The sequence below is a fragment of the Prionailurus viverrinus genome, chromosome B2 (assembly GCF_022837055.1).
Source record: "Prionailurus viverrinus isolate Anna chromosome B2, UM_Priviv_1.0, whole genome shotgun sequence".
Lineage (NCBI taxonomy): Eukaryota > Metazoa > Chordata > Mammalia > Carnivora > Felidae > Prionailurus > Prionailurus viverrinus.
In genome coordinates, this window is record NC_062565.1 from 36,562,976 (window position 1) to 36,576,012 (window position 13,037).

At 36.1% G+C, this 13,037-nt stretch overlaps 1 protein-coding gene across 1 annotated transcript in view; it reads left to right on the forward strand.

Annotated features, from left to right (window-relative positions):
• The window catches only part of ZFAND3 (zinc finger AN1-type containing 3), a 328,034-nt gene that overhangs the window by 234,243 nt on the left and 80,754 nt on the right, over positions 1-13,037 (forward strand). The window lies entirely within an intron of this gene.

The window sequence follows — 13,037 nt, forward strand, 5'->3', positions numbered from 1 at the left end:
AAATGCTGATCTTTATGAAATACCCACATAAAAATGAGATTGTGGCATTTAGTTTTTGATGTGTCACTACTTCTTTCCAAAAAATGGTAGTCTAGTAAAAAATAACATATAGAGTACAATAGACCTTTTCTTTTTAAATGAAGGAATCAGGAAAAAGGGAAAATTCAGATTGATTAGTAGGATAAAGACAAGAGAAATTTGTACACAAATTCACACCCATAAACATCCGTATAACTGTTAAAGACAGAGTATAGATTGAAACCTGAGCTTCCTAGGAGCCAGAGCAGAAATGGAAATGCAAGTAGTTCACAGATCACCATCCTATGAGCTCTAAAGCAGACAGTGAGAACAGTAGGGAGCAGTGTTCTCAATAACGGTTCTTCAGAATATACTGTTTTACACAATTCTTTCTCATAACATCCCTTGTAAGAAGCCAAAGGGATTTTCTCTGAAAGATGAGTACCAGCACTGACAGTCCAAATACATCTCCTTTTCCTTTTTCTCACTGGTGAGAATTAATGGTAAATACCATCTCACACTAATGCAAGATCTAAGCCCAGTTAGTTGCCTAAATTAGAAAAAGTTCTAAAAAATTCGATTTATAAGGCCTCTTGTTGGGGTACCTATAGAGTAAGGGACAATTAGAGTTGTATCTGCGTAGAACATTATCACTTAATTTGTTTAGTAGTAATACAACCTTAAAAGGAGGAACTTGTCTATAAATGCCATTAAGCATTTAAAAGATAATTTTAGAATAACTTGCTCCTCTTCCTCATCCCATTCAAAACACATTCACCCATACTTACAAGTGAAATAACAAAAAAAACCCAACTATTCCCAAATGAAAAAAATATATATATTTTTTTAAATTTTTTTTTCAATGTTTATTTATTTTTGGGACAGAGACTGAGCATGAACGGGGGAGGGGCAGAGAGAGAGGGAGACACAGAATCCGAAACAGGCTCCAGGCTCTGAGCCATCAGCCCAGAGCCTGACGCGGGGCTCGAACTCACGGCCCGCGAGATCGTGACCTGGCTGAAGTCGGACACTTAACTGACTGCGCCACCCAGGCGCCCGAAAAATATATTTTTAAATGAGTTAGTTATGCCAAATTTCATCTGTATTAAGTGAATTTTAGACAAAATCAGACTGGATTATTTAATTAGCATAAGGCAGTTGGTTCCTAAGAAGGACTTTCTAATAATTTGTTTTTTCTTTTCTTTTCTTTTCTTTTTATTTTATTTTTTTAACGTTTATTCATTTTTGAGAGACAGAGAGAGACAGAACAGGAGTCAGGGAGGGGCAGAGAGAGAGGGAGACACAAAATCCGAAGCAGGCTCTAGGCTCTGAGCTGTCAGCACAGAGCTTGATGTAGGGCTCGAACTCATGAACTGTGAGATCATGACCTAAGCCGAAGTTGGACGCTTAACCAACTAAGCCACCCAGGCACCCCTGATTTGTTTTTTCTATTTGATAGGCAGCTTTAAATGTTTCAGTTCATTGACTTAGTAGTCTTTGTCTATTTGAAAATCAGAATGTAAGGCTGAGTTGGCAATTATTAAAAAATATAATAAACATAGCATGACCTTGTTAACTTAAAACACACAAAATTTGAATTAGGATCACACTATCTTGTATTTCATGAAGGGTTTCAAGTTGCCTGGAAATAGCAGGTTTTTTTTTTTTTTTTCAGATGAATCTTTATTAAACCAGTATCAGCCTGATAACAGTTTTACTGTGATTCAGATTTTCATAAGACAGTACTAGAATTTAATACTTTCTGGGAGAAAATTTGGATTATTTCCCTGGCTCATGCTGCCCAGTAACCAGAAGCATGGAAAATCATAGTTAGGATTATTGATCTGCTATTATAAAATCACTAGTAATAATTGTATGTTTGAGACTTGACTTCTTTCAAACCCAATCTGACTTCTTTTAGGCCATTTTGGTCTGTGATACTTTTCATAATATGCTGTGTATGCTCCATTTGCTGAGGGGAAAAATGGGCCTGTATGCATACACAGTATTGCATTTAATTTCCCAGATTTAACCCAGAATTAAATGCAAAATTTTCTGGGCACACGTATTATAAACTCTGGATTATACATGTTTCCATATATTTACTGCTCCTTTGATGGGAGGATAATACTTCTCTGTTCTCATCATCAGATTTGGCCATGTGATATCTTTTAACAAATAAAACGTGAATGAAAAAGTCATATGCCACTAGTGAACAGAAAATTAGGGTATAGTTGCAGCTTTCCCTTTTCCCTCTACCACAAGAGCAGTAGTGTTCCGGTTAGAGCCACTCTTTCATTCTGGATTCCTGGAATGAAGACACATGTGAACAAAACCAACAAACTATTTTTGTTGTAAAGCCTCTAGATTTTAGGGTTGTTTGTTATTACAGCCTAAATTATCCTAAGATGACTCACCATATAAGAACCCCAGACTGAGTCTCTATTCTAGACCTAGATGAATGTTTTGACATTCATTTGTTATTCATTTAAAATTTTATTGAACACGTCTGTTTCATGAAGGACACCTACATTATTGCCCATCCTCAGAGAAGTCCTATAGAGTAGGTTTTTAACATTGTTTGCAGGTGAAGAAACAAGTATGGACTTTTTTATGGATGCTGCTTCTAAGAAGCTTAGTGAGGATCAAACATAGGTCTGTCTCATTCTCTTGTATCTCTACTATCCTATTTATCCAGTTGCACAGTTTCCTACCTATCTGTTGCACATATATTGGATAAATCATTTTTTACCAATATATGGAATTAATAATTCAATATTATCGAACAGCAAGACTTAAAAAAAAATATTTTAACGTTTATCTTTTTTGAGAGAGAACGCAAACAGGGGAGGGGCAGAGAGAGGGGGATAGAGGATCCAAAACATGGTCTGAGCTGTGAGCACAGAGCATGATGTGGGGCTCAAATTCATCATGACCTGAGCCAAAATCAAGAGTCAGGTGTTTAACTGACTGGGCCACCCAGGGGCCCCCACATGCCTTTAGGAGAGGTTTACACTTGCCAGTTAACCACAGTAACCACTACTCCCTATCCTTTAGGCCAGCTGTCTTTATACATTTCTAACTACCTGATCCTTGAAAACTTTTGAATTTATAACCCCAAGATTGGCTTACATTATTAATGAAACCGAGTTAAGTATAATTTCCATTTTTTATTGGCATCAGAGAAAATATTTTTCATTGCCAGTCTTGCAATAGCAAAGTTTTAGAAAATTGTGTGCAAGAAGCCAGAATGGAATAATAAAAATCCTAGAGACCTACTATGTACCCGGCATTGTTCTAAGACTTTAACATGTAGTAGCTAACATAATCCACACAGTAACCTTACGAAGTAGATAAAATTATCATTCTCATTTTATAGAAGAAAACTGAAGCCAGAGAAGTTAAATAACTTGCCCAAGGTCACACAGCAGTGAAGAGGCTGAGCCAGGATTTGAACTGTCGGATTCCACACTCCTAAACACCATACTATGACGGGGTAGATAACTGCATGAGCTTTTCTCATGAGTGGAGAAATCTCTTACCTCTTTTGATGGTGGCTTTTATGTAAAGGATAAGATTTTCCTTATATTCTACAGCTTTTTCATAACCAGCCATAGTATTCTTCAGAAAGATCTCTTGTTCTTTCTCCTAGTAGACAGATGCCTCCTGGAGATTGTGAATCATGCAAACATACATTATTTTGATACTTTGTGTTCACTGGATAAAAATTAGTCTTTTTCTGAGCATCCTGTGATACATTTTAATAGGTGTAATGAGAAAGTGTTTAGTAAACCCATCACTTTATCCTTTAAAATTTTTTCTTTTAGTAGTTTAAAACAGTGTGTAGTCTGTTACTTTTTGGGAAAGAGATTGCCATTCTTAAAATATACCATAGTGCATTGTTTGAAAAATAATTATTTGTGCTGAACATTCTGTGGATTTTATCCTTAGGAAATGTGTGTCTCAGAAGTTACCACCACCACCCCAAGTTGAAAGTCCTGAAGCAGATGAAGTGATCAGCTTGGCAATAGGGTTAAATGTAGGAGATTGGTCGTATGTGACCTGATACGAGATGGTGATGCTGAGAACTGAGTGGAAATGGAATACTAGGGGGTGGGAATAGCTCACTAAAGGTAAGAGGTGCCCTCCTGGATGGAAGGAAGCCAAGACAACAGGACCAAGTTGTAGGGGTATCAATGGCAGGAGCATGAACGCTGCTCCCCTGCCACTTTGCAAAAAGGGACATGCTAGTGGGAGGTATTTTTTTTTTCTTTTATTACTTTTACATGGTGAAATGAAGGGATAGTATTATGAAGACTGTAGGTACAGTTATAAAAACAATCATAAATCTTTGAAAAAGGAGGTAACCTGACTTTTTTGTAATTTATTCCCAAATACTTTTCTAATTCTTTGTTCCATTATCGCGTCTTTATGGGCATTTGAAACCTTAAGTCTGAACTGGAAAAAAAAAAATCTAGGCTCCAACATCTCCAGCAGTTATGTTCATTTTACACCCATGCCATTGTAGTGATTTGTGAATGATAGTAGGGACTAATGGCCTGAGGAGAGGTCTTTAACTGGTATGAAGGATCAGCTACAAACAGGTAAGTCAGAGGTTTTGTTTTTAAGTTGTAATTGGCCTTTGTTTTGTCAGCTTTTCTTAATATTTCCACAATTTTCCTAGCCCTACCAATACTTCTGATGGTTGAGCTATATGTGTAGGATATGTGTGTGTGTGTATGCACACACACATACACATGAACACATATATGTATACACACACACACACACACACAAACATCAGCAAATGCTCATCTTGTTGGACCTAGGCTAATGTCACAATATTTAGAAAACTTCTCCCTGTGTTGTTGATTTTTAAAAAACTGACACATTTTGTGGTTAGACTGAAATGAAATAAATAGGTCTCTGGTGCATGTTATTGTAGTACTAATGGATCTTTAGATATTTTCTGTAATGTTAACATGTTAATTTATGCCCTGTAAATGAGTAGGAGACACTGTTACTGAAAAAACTGTAGAGTCTGCACAATAAATGCTGTATAAGAAATAAGCCTTCCTCCAAATAACTTTTTTGCTGGTTCACACTTCTGAGCAGTAGGCTCTATAGGTGTGAAGAATCTAGGGACTGTATAATTTGTGATAAACCAGATTATAAAGGAAGCTTAATTACTGATAAGAGTTTCGCTTGTAAGCTTTGTCAACTTCATATATTCTCTTGTTGACTATTTTTGCAAGAAGCATTTGAAGACATACTTTGGGGAGCAGTGTAATATTATTTCTGTTCTCAAAGGCTTACAACCCTGTGGTCTAGACCTAAGCAAATAGGACTTGAGAGACGTTTCGAGTCCTATCAGAACTAGTTACCTGTGGTGAGTAGAAAAGAAGAAAACTTTTTATGTGCAGGGATAACTTGTAAAATGTAAACATCTGCTTACTGACAGTGGTGTTTAATATTTTTACTGTATATAGAAACATTCACTTCCTATAACTATTTTGTAGCAATTTGAAGTCCGTTAAGGTCTGAGACAACTAATAAATTTTTTTTTTTAACGTTTATTTATTTTTGGGACAGAGAGAGACAGAGCATGAACGGGGGAGGGGCAGAGAGAGAGGGAGACACAGAATTGGAAACAGGCTCCAGGCTCTGAGCCATCAGCCCAGAGCCTGATGCGGGGCTCGAACTCACGGACCGCGAGATCTTGACCTGGCTGAAGTCAGCCGCTTCACCGACTGAGCCACCCAGGCGCCCCATAAATTTTTTAAGCTTAGTATGTTGAGCAGATCAAATAAGTTATATTCAGCAAATGTATATTGTATATTATGTGGCAGATATAATAGTGTTTTGCTAGGGGCTAGGGTATACAGTAAATAAGACCTTCATTTATTTTTCATCCAACAAGTATATATTAAGTGTTTCTGTGGATATAATCTTAAGGGCTTCCCTGAGGACATCATGCTTACGTTAAAGTTCAAAGATGAGTAGGAGTTACCAAAGCAAATGGCAAGATAAAGAAAAATAGTCACCTGCTGTGATCGAAGTACTCCAGATTGAGAAAAAGCATGGAAAGTTTGAAAAACAGAAAGGACCCTTGAGTGACTGAAGTAGGAGGAGGGAGAGGAGAAGCAGTGGCTTAAGAGGAGACTGAAGAGATAGCCAGAAGCCAGTTCTTAAACAGACTTGTTAACTTCTAAACCGTGTTTATGATTTTGGATCTAGTTATAAAGGCAAGGTGCGGCCATTCAAGGGTTTAGGGAGGAAAATGAACTTACGGGAATTTGGTTTTTACACCACCATGCTGGTTGTTTTGTGGTGAATGTATTAGAGCGGGCCAAGAGCTAGTAGGATGCAAAGGAATCAGATAGAATACCATTGAAGGAATCTGACAGATGATGACGACTTAGGTTAGTGTGGTAATGGAGAAATGGCTGGGTTCAAGAGATACTGGAGTTGTAAATAACTAGATTCAGAGATTTTTTGAGATGTACAATTAAGGGTAGGAGAATATGAAGTCTGAAATGATTCCCTCGCTTCTGGCTTCAGCCTCCAGGAGAATGTTGGTGCCATCCCCTGAGATGGGAGAAGGGCAGAAGACAACGGTCTATAGTTTCTGAGATATACCTCAAAGATTCATGGGCACAGATGGGGACACAGGACAGGAGTCATTTACCATTAGTAGGATGTATGTGGTACGTGGGAGATTGTAATGTATATATTTTAAACTTACCTGAAAATGTCAATTAGTATCAAAGCAGTATCAGACAGTGTCTATTCTGAGATCAGTGAAGACAGTCTCAGTTTTAAAGAGAAGGAATCATTATGAGAATGTAGGTGAGAATATGGTAGGGTAAAGTTTTTTGTTTTTTAAGAAGCTAAAAGAGATTACTAATGAAAGAAAGTTTAAATGAACCTAGCCATATTGAGTAGATCACTGTTTTCCCCATAAGATAAGATCCAAAGTTTTAAGTTTTTAAGGTGTTAATAGTAATCTGTCCTTGGTTCTTGCTAATTTTTGTTCCAACGAGTTTGTTTTTTGCTGAGGCTTTTAAACCCAGGTTAACATCCAACTAGGAGAATTTTTTTTTTAGGATTTTAATCAGAAGGCTAAAACTGGTTTATGAATTGGCTAATGGGTTTGTAGCTTTTAAAAATAAGGCATCTAAAGTTTATGATTGGGGTCGGGGTAGGAACATACAGCTTTAAAAACCTCAGAAATTACTTATGAATGGAGGCTCTAGCCTATTTAGGACATAAATTGGGGGAAGGGATGAAGAGAAGGAAAAAGAACCCTGTTCTTGTAAAGGAGGCCTTTATATAATGTCTTCCATGAACTAAACTTTTAAGATTATTGAATTTTTATTTGCAACGTTTCCACTTTAATTGGCTATTTGAAACATGAAGCATTGTTATGGTGTGAAATGCTACAATAAAGCTTCCAGTGGGAAAATGGAATTGTAACCTGTAATCTGTAGATCTATAATCTACAGTCAGGTGGAGTTTGGAGACTGGGAATGGGATGTGGGAACTGGAAAAGTAACCCCTGCAGTCTGCAAGCTGTTGCATTTTGGCAAGCTGGGTAGTGGTTGCTTCACTGATGTTGGCTGTACCGAGAAGAGTATGGACATTAGAATCACATAAACCTGGGTCTCAAAACCCTAGCTCCAGCACTTGTTAGGAACAGGCAGATTGCCCACCCTCGCCATGCCCCACTGTCCTCTGCTAAAGCGTAAGGATGGCATCTAGTGCCCAGGTTATTTTGAGGATTAAATGAGAAAATGAACAGAAGGCCTCTGACAGAGTGCCTTGCTCATAGTAGGCACTTAAATCGTAGTTCCTCTTTCACCACCAATTTGATTTTCTTTATACCCAGCTTTAGTATCTATAATAATGATACAGAAGCCTTATTAGTGGCCATATAAACTTAGTGAGTTGGAACAAATGCAGTGGAATCTCTCATTTCTACTAATTAATTATGAAAATAGAAATTAATGGGTACTGAGTACATCATCTTTCAGAAATGCTAATCCAGGTGATTTTAGGAGTGCCCTTGAAGGCACACAAAGTAGTTTGTGAGAGGTTTGAAATGACAACGGATAAATAATTTTAAATGTAATCCAGCAATGGGTTTTTCTACAGGAAAACATTTGGCCACTTATCATTCAGTTAGCATTTATTGAGCAGTGTTTTTATCCTGGGGCCATATATTGTGGGATACTGAACAGAAGATTCTTAACGTACCATAGTAGGTCTTGTGCCGTGGGAAATCACAGGGTATTGTGCCAAGAGAATTTGATATTTTGTACCAAATGTTTTAAAAATGCACTTTCTCTCCTACCCAGTTGTTCTGCTTGTAGCAATATAACCTGAGGAAGTTCAATGGAATCTTACTTATAATAGTGAAAAATTGGTAACTGCACAGAGATACAACAATAGTGAATTGGTTTAATTGCATACCCATGAGTGATCACACGTGTCTGTATGTGACAAAAAATATTCATGATATATTGCTAAGAGCAAAAAGTAGGTTAAGAAGAGGGTTTAAAAAAAGGAATTTATTATCAAAGAAAGTAAGTTTAGTGAAATCTTTTCTGAATCACTGTTGTGTATTCTCTGCCTTAAAGGAATTGTTCAAAAAGTTGTCCTAATCTGGAAGTGGGATGGGAGTTAAAGGAGCTAAGCAGCTTACCAAATCTGTATAGTACATTGGATATACAAACCAAAGGTAAGTTTTGAGTAATAATCAGATAAAGTATAGTCCCAGCGAGGCTGCTCAGGTGAATGGGCTTGTCAGCAGAGCAGGGCGAGGTGTTGTTACAATGTTCTCAGTCTTTTGAGGTACACTTTCTAATAAGATTGACTTGTGAAAGAAAGCATTGCAAAAGCAGTGGGAAAAAATATGTCCAGTGAGTATATGGGCAAGTAGTCTCAGGGACTATATTGGCCATTTTGGCTCAGCTGGTACCAGTAGGTCATTTTCTCTTGTGGAAACATCCCATTTCTAGATATTTCAGATTCTAAGAGTTACCTTCATTGAGAAATTATTTTTCCTTTTAGTTGATAATAAGTTAAGTTGCCAGGATCTTGGCTTCTTTTCACTTTTGCACAGCAATCCTATTAATCCAAAGGTTTTTACCTGAGTTTTACAAAACTATTTTGGAAAACTTTATTTACATTCACCAAGCTTACACCTTTGGATATACAATTAAGTCTACCAATTTACAATAATAGGTAATTATTCCTTTTTTTTTTTTCCTCATAGAAGTTGATAAGCTCGGAGTTTTCTGGTTTTCCCATTTATATGAGAACTGTACAACAAATGGAACAAGGCTTTACTGTGGCTGGATCAAATGAAGTGACTATTTCTTCACCTTTTCCATACTGCTTTTCAGAGTAGAGTGATGAAAGGCAGTCTCTCTGCCTGCTTTGTTCACTTTTTTACATGTGGTGCAGATCTGCTCCCCTTCGACCTTGGAATAGACTTCTGGGATTTTTTTTTTCCCTTTCTGTGTTTGTTTGTTTGTCGGTTGTCAGAAGTTGGATACCAAAAGATTCAGAAAGAAAGGAACAAGAGAGTAGGAACTAAGATGCAAATGTCAGGGCTAAAAGGAAAAGAGAATTCATGATCTTTCTATAAACTGGGAAAATACCTTTTATTTTTAATGGCTAGCATTTGTTGAGTACCCATGTGCTAGTTACTTTATGCACATTATCTTATTTAATCCACACTATTGTGAGAGGAAGAAATAATTCCCTCCTTTTGTTTTACAGATAAGGCCCCAAAAGATTAAACAGTTTTCTTTTAGCCATGTGTCCATTAAATAGCAAAGTTAGGATTTGAATCCAGGTCCAGCTTTAAAGCTCTTTGTAGTATATAAGCTGCTCATATTGGCCCGAGAGTTAGAAAACTCTTAGGATTTAGCTCTGTGAGTTTCTGGTGACTTGAATTAGCTTTCTTGGCCCTTGCTTTCTTCTTTATCTGTAAGATGAGAGGATTGGGCTGGATCTTTAAAGTTAATTCTGACTGTAAAATTATTTGATTCCTGGGCTCTTTTTTGAATCCGAGCAGAGAATGTGTAGAGATTCTGCTAGCTCTCTTGTGTGTAGCCAGTTTGGTTTGTAATGATGATTTTTTTTTCACCTGATCATCCTGTGGAGGTGCAGAAAAGTCATCATGAGAGAATGGGTTAAAAGAAGGCACATTGTGTCAACTGAAGATTCACAAAAGAAAACTTAAAAGTACTTGAGCATGGAAAGCCTGGGCTGGAGATTTGTGTGGGTGGGACCTGGTTATTGTCTGTGAACACCAATTTCATTTACCCTTAAGTGTTATTGTGCTTGAGTGAGTGAGTTTGTGTGTCTGTCTCCAGACATTGGGGATTGTGCTAGATGGTATAATGATGACTTAGTTCTTTTAGGGCCTTGTAACATTTCCAATTAAATGGTAGAGATGGTTATAGGAGGGACACGATGATTATTGACATAAGAGAGCTAATGAGATGACATGACATAAAGAAGCATCATTGTTACATTATTATAGTATTTTTATTCCATTTTTATGGTACCTTTTTCTCTAAAGGTGCTGTACAAATAACATTGAGGTAATAAGCCATTTTAAAATGCCAAAACACTGAAGAATGAGGAAGTAGCTAGGAGAAATAAATATACAGAAAAGAAGCAATAGAGGCTTTAGATCACTAATCAGCACAAAGATTAGTGATTCTTTGGCTAAATCCCTTGCACTCAACATGGGTTCTGTGAATCATTAGGGACTTGACATGGAGGTCTTTTTTTTTTGAGCCAAACTAGTGCTCATCATTTTACATCCTGTGGTTGTGATTAAAGACCATGGATGTGTTTTAGTGTCAGATGGACCTGTATATAATTCCTGGTCTTGCTACTTAGTAACTTTAACTTGGAACAAATAACCTAAACTTTCTCAGCCTCAGTTTCTTTATCAGTGAAGTGGTATATGACTATATAATTATACTTCCCTTGTTAGGGTTGTCATGAGAATTGATGTACATGAGTTATACGCATAAAACATTTAGTTCATTGCCTGGCACATGGTATGCAAACATAAGTAATAGCTCAGTACATGTTAAAACAGTGATTCTGATGAGGTGATAAGAGCATAATAGTAGTTTCTCTGTGGTTTAAAAGGTAAAGCAATGTAGAGTTGTCGGGATCTTCTTTTCCTTCTCTGAATTGATAAAGTATAATATGTAGTTTATAGACTAACATTAGATTTTTAAATGAAAAATACAGAGACTGTACCTAATAGTCTTAAGTTACATACCCAACACCAACTTGGAGAAATGAAAAATTACAGATAGAATTGGAGATCTCTGTTCTTCTTTGCCCTCCCTTTCCCCCCACCCCAGACATAACCATTATTCTGAATTTGGTGTATCATCCCCACACATGTCATTATATTATAATTATGTATCAATAAACAATATATGGTATTTTTACATATTATAAATTTTTATATAAATATTATATATATCCCTCCATAGCTTTTCTCACTCAACATTGTTTTTGTTGTATTTGTAGTATTATCCATTAATTTTAACTGCCTTCTAGCATTCCCTTATGCATAAATTTTATTTTAATCTGTTCTGTCAGTGTACACTATTCCTATTATTTTTGCATACCTCTCACCTTCACATCCCCCTCCCTCAACCTAAGAAGTAACCACTAACCTGAATTGTATTAAGTATTTTTTAATGGTTTAAACATACATATTTCTAGGGGCGCCGGGGTGGCTCAGGTGGTTGAGCTTCTGACTTCAGCTCAGGTCATGATCTCATAGTACGTGGGTTTGAGCCCCACATCATGTTCTATGCTGGCAGCTAAGAGCCTGGAGCCTGCTTCATATTCTGTGTCTCTCTCTCTGTCTCTCTCTCTCTGCCCCTCCCCCGCTTGAGCTCTCTCTCTCACTCTCTCTCAAAAATAAATAAACATTAAAAAAATTTTTGAACATACAAATTCTAAATAATATATTGAGTTTTGACTCTTTTTAAGGTTTACATAAGCACAATCTTACTGTGTTATTTAGTGACTTGTTTTTTTCTTTTCAGTGCTATGATTTTGAGATTCATTCCTGCTGATGTGTGTAGCAGTCATTTTCACAGTATACATTATTCCTTTATATGAATTTAGTATGGTTTATGGACCTTCAGATTGTTTCTGACATTTTAGTATTGCAAACAATATATAATTAACATTCTTATACATGTGTGTTAGACATAGATCTAGGTGTGAAATGACTGAGGTATAATGTTATGTACATGTTTATCTTTACTGGATGTTGATGAGTAGTAATTTCTTTATCATTTATTTATAAGTATTTTCTAATTTCTGATTTGACCCATGAGTTTACTTTAAATTTTTAATAAAACATTAAAAAATTTTCAAATACAGAATTTTTTATCAGAATCTAATTTACTTGCTCAGTGATTAGCTAATAATGCTTTTATCTTACTAATTCTTTGCATCTGTTAAGACTTCTGCTTTATAGGTTAATGTGCGATCAGCATTTAGCCAGGTATAGCCGCTTTTATAAATATTCCTCATATGGTTGAAAATAATTTATTATCTTATTATTGAGTATATGAGTCTATGCTTATTAATCCTCTTTAATTTTACTAATTATTTTGGCTTAGACAGATATATTAAAATCTTCCCATTATGATAGTAAATTTGTCAGGTTCCCATAAATAGAATCATTTTTGCTTTATATATTTTGAGGCTTTGTTATTAGGAACATACAGGTTTAGAATTGTTTTATCTTCCTGGTAAATTCTTTGCTTTTAAACTTTTTTTTTTTTTTTTTTAACTATTCTATAATCCTCTTTTTTTCTCTAGTTTTTGTTTTGTTTTTTTGCCTTAGTCTACATTTTCTGTTAGTACTGTGGCTATAACTGGCTTTTTAATCATGTATCTTTGCTGGTATTATTATAATGTACTTTAAAATTTTCTTTATACTCATGTTCATGTTT